This window comes from Triticum urartu, chromosome 2A (assembly GCF_056163025.1).
Source record: "Triticum urartu cultivar PI428250 chromosome 2A, HENAU_Tu73, whole genome shotgun sequence".
NCBI lineage: Eukaryota > Viridiplantae > Streptophyta > Magnoliopsida > Poales > Poaceae > Triticum > Triticum urartu.
This window is the reverse complement of record NC_141874.1, coordinates 416,634,866-416,638,495: the sequence shown is the minus strand read 5'-3', so window position 1 is coordinate 416,638,495 and position 3,630 is coordinate 416,634,866.

Sequence of the window (3,630 nt, the reverse complement as noted above, 5' to 3'; positions counted from 1 at the left end):
TTTAAAAAACACAACTCTCTGTACCCTCTTTTTACTTTATGTTATTTATATTAAATAAAGCAAAAACAGTAATTTCTGTCTGTTTTCTGAGTATCCGTGCAATATAAAAATAACCCAAAAATAGAAGTTCTCCAAATGCCCTGAAATTTAAATATGATTTTTTTGGAATATTCGAGAATATTTGGCACTGAGAACACAGCAGGGGGGCATCCACCTGGCCACGAGGGTGGAGGGCGCGCCCTACCCCCTGGGCGCGCCCCCTGCCTCGTGGGCCCATGGTGGCCCTCCTCCACTTATTCCTGCACCCGCACACTCCTTCTTCCTCCCACAAACACCATTATCCAGCTCAATCACGACCTCTAGCTCATTTTGCTGCGATTTTCGATCTCCTTGCTCAAAGCACCTCTCACAAAACTGCTTTTGGGGATTGTTCCTTGGTATGTGACTCCTCCAATGGTCCAATTAGTTTTTGTTCTAGTGCTTTATTCATTGCATATTTTTGCTGCTTAGGTGACCCTGTTCTTGAGCTTGCATGTCAAATTTATGTGGTTCCAAGTAGTTTTGATGCATGATATAGGCTCTAGGCACTTGTAGGAGTAGTTGCTATCAATTTTGTTGAGTTTGGTTCACTTTTATTTGAAGTTACTAAATATTTCAGAATTTTTCAGAAAATAATGAAGATATTTTTGAGGGGCTCATCGAGCCGAAGCTCGAAGGAAAAGCAAAATGAGGAAGCAAAGATGCCCAAATATAATCTGCCTCGCATTGCGGAGGTTCAGCCGTGTGAATGGCCTTGTGATGATTTCTTGAGAGCAGCCAGGATTTATGATGATTTCTATGAATTGGCTGAGAATGCAGGCCTCACCGCCTTCCTCCACGACCAGCACAAACAGTATCTCTTACTCACCAATATCTTTGTGCAAAACTTTCATTTCAATGCTAGGAGCTCACCACCTATGGTGGAGTTTTATTTATATGATGAGCATAAGGAGATGTCACTTCGTGATTTTTGTCGGGTTTGTTTGATCCCTTTCGAGGGCATCATAGAGGAACCACATCGCGACGATGTGGATGGGTTTATTGATACCATCACTGTAGGGGAAACGAGGAAGGTTTCCGATGCACGAACTACTAGCATACACTTTCCTGTTCTACGTTACTTTGCTATATTTGCTAGTAGATGCTTAATTGGGCGCAGAAACTGTGGAAACCTGAGTGCCCCTGATATTGTTATTTTGTACCAGGCCTTATTTCGTGATGATACATTCAGCATGGGTGCTATTATTGCAAAGCGGTTAAATCTTAACCGTACTAAGGGCCCGTCTTTGGAGGCATCTTCGCATCGCGCCTAGCTGCACATTTTAACATACCTATTAGGCATTGTGAGAAGGAAGAAAAATTCCCGCCTCCTGTTTATTTAGATTATAAGAGTATGGTAGCACACGATTTTATTGTTAAGAATAGGGAAAATGAGCTCAAATACAAATTGTTCTTCGATAAACATCATCCTAAGACTATTACCCTGCCTACTCCTTCCTTGTTTGATTTATCTGCAGGCAAGTACCTTGTTCCGTTGGAGGCTATTCACGCCTAGCGGAACCCTACATCAGCCACAGAGCCAGAGTCGGAACCACAAGTTGATCCTCCACGACAGTCTAATTACCAGTGGGATCCGGAGATGATTGCCAACCAGTGGCAATCAGAGCCTTCTTCTTCGCAGTATGACCCCAACTATTACTATGGATATCCGCGAGGCCAACTGTGGCCATAGACCAACTTAGGCCAAAAGCCTAAGCTTGGGGGAGTACGTATTTCCCACCGACATTACATTTATGTTCACACACTCATTGCTAGATGTCGGTGCTCATACTTTTTCATTGTAATATCCATGCTAGTTTATTTTCTCTTTTTATGCTTTCTTCTTGTGTGTTTAATAAACATTAAGAAAAACAAAAAAATTAGTTTTAGCTTTTAGCTAGTTTTAATTTCCATGCCTGTAATAGTAATTAAAAAGAAACCCAAAAAGATTTCCTCTTCCTCTTTTTGCTTGTTGGGAGTTGTCCCGTGTAAATAGTTCTATTTCTTTTCTTTTGTTTGGGGGTCGATCGGTGAAGACCATGATTAAATTGTTGAAGTGGCTCTTATATGCATTATTGTTGATCTGACAAAAGATCCCATATTGCCTTGTCTTCTCCTGTTTATTGAATGCTTGCAGATTCCAGCTTAGTCCAATGCACGTGAACTATTATTATTATCCACATCGTTCGGTCGTGCAAGTGAAAGGCAATTATGACGATATATGATGAACTGATTGAGATGGGAGAAGCTGGTATGAACTCGGCCTCTCTTGTTTTTGTAAATATGATTAGTTCATCGTTCCTGATTCAGCATATTATGAATAAACATGTTTGCGATGACAATTAGAGATCATATTTCTTATGCCATGCTTAATTAGCTAGGAGCTTATAATGGTTTACCTTGCATGCCAACATGCTATTAAAATGGTTGTGATGTGGTATGATAGGGTGGTATCCTCTTTCGAACGATTCGAGTGGCTTGACTTGGCACATGTTCACGCATGTAGTTGAAACAAAATCAACATAGCCTCTATGATATTTATGTTCATGGTGCATTATATCCTACTCATGCTTGCATTCGGTGTTGATTAATTTTAATGCATGTTCATGACTGTTGTCACTCTCTAGCTGGTCGCTTCCCAGTCTTTTTCTAGCCTTCACCTGTACTAAGCGGGAATACAGCTTGTGCATCCAATCCCGTAAACCCCAAAGTTGTTCCATATGAGTCCACCATACCTACCTATATACGGTATCTACCTGCCGTTCCAAATAAATTTGTATGTGTCAAACTCTAAACCTTCAAATAAATATCCTGTTTTGTATACTCGAATAGCTCATGTATCAACTAGGGCTGTCCGTATCTTCTATCTTAGGCGGGTTATTCTCAAGAGGAGTGGACTCCGCTCCTCACTCACGAGAAAGTGGCTGGTCACCGGGATGCCCAGTCCCATGCTTTATGCAAATCAAATCAAAATAATTGCAAACAAAACTACCCCTGGGACTCTTGTTAGTTGGAGGCACTCGTTGTTTCGAGCAAGCCATGGATTGATGGTTGTTGGTGGAGGAGGAGTATAAACTTTACCATTCTGTTTGGGAACCGCCTATAATGTGTGTAGCATGGAAGATATCGCCATCTCTTGGTTGTTATGTTGACAATGAAAGTATACCGCTCAAAATATTATACATCTCTATTTCAAAACCGAGCTCTGGCACCTCTACAAATCCCTGCTTCCCTTTGTGAAGTGCCTATCTATTTACTTTCATGTTGAGTCATCATCCTCTTATTAAAAAGCACCAGTTGGAGAGCACCACTGTCATTTGCATTCATTACTGCTAGTTTACATTGAGTATGACTTGACTGGATCTCTTTTACCATGAATTACAATGTTTAGTCAGTCCTTGATCTTTAAAGGTGCTCTGCATTTATGTTTTGCAGTCTCAGAAAGTGCTAGTGAGATACCATCTTGTTATATCATATTATGATTGTTTTGAGAAAGTGTTGTCATTCGAGATTTATTATTATTGCTCGCTAGTTGATAATGCCATTGATATG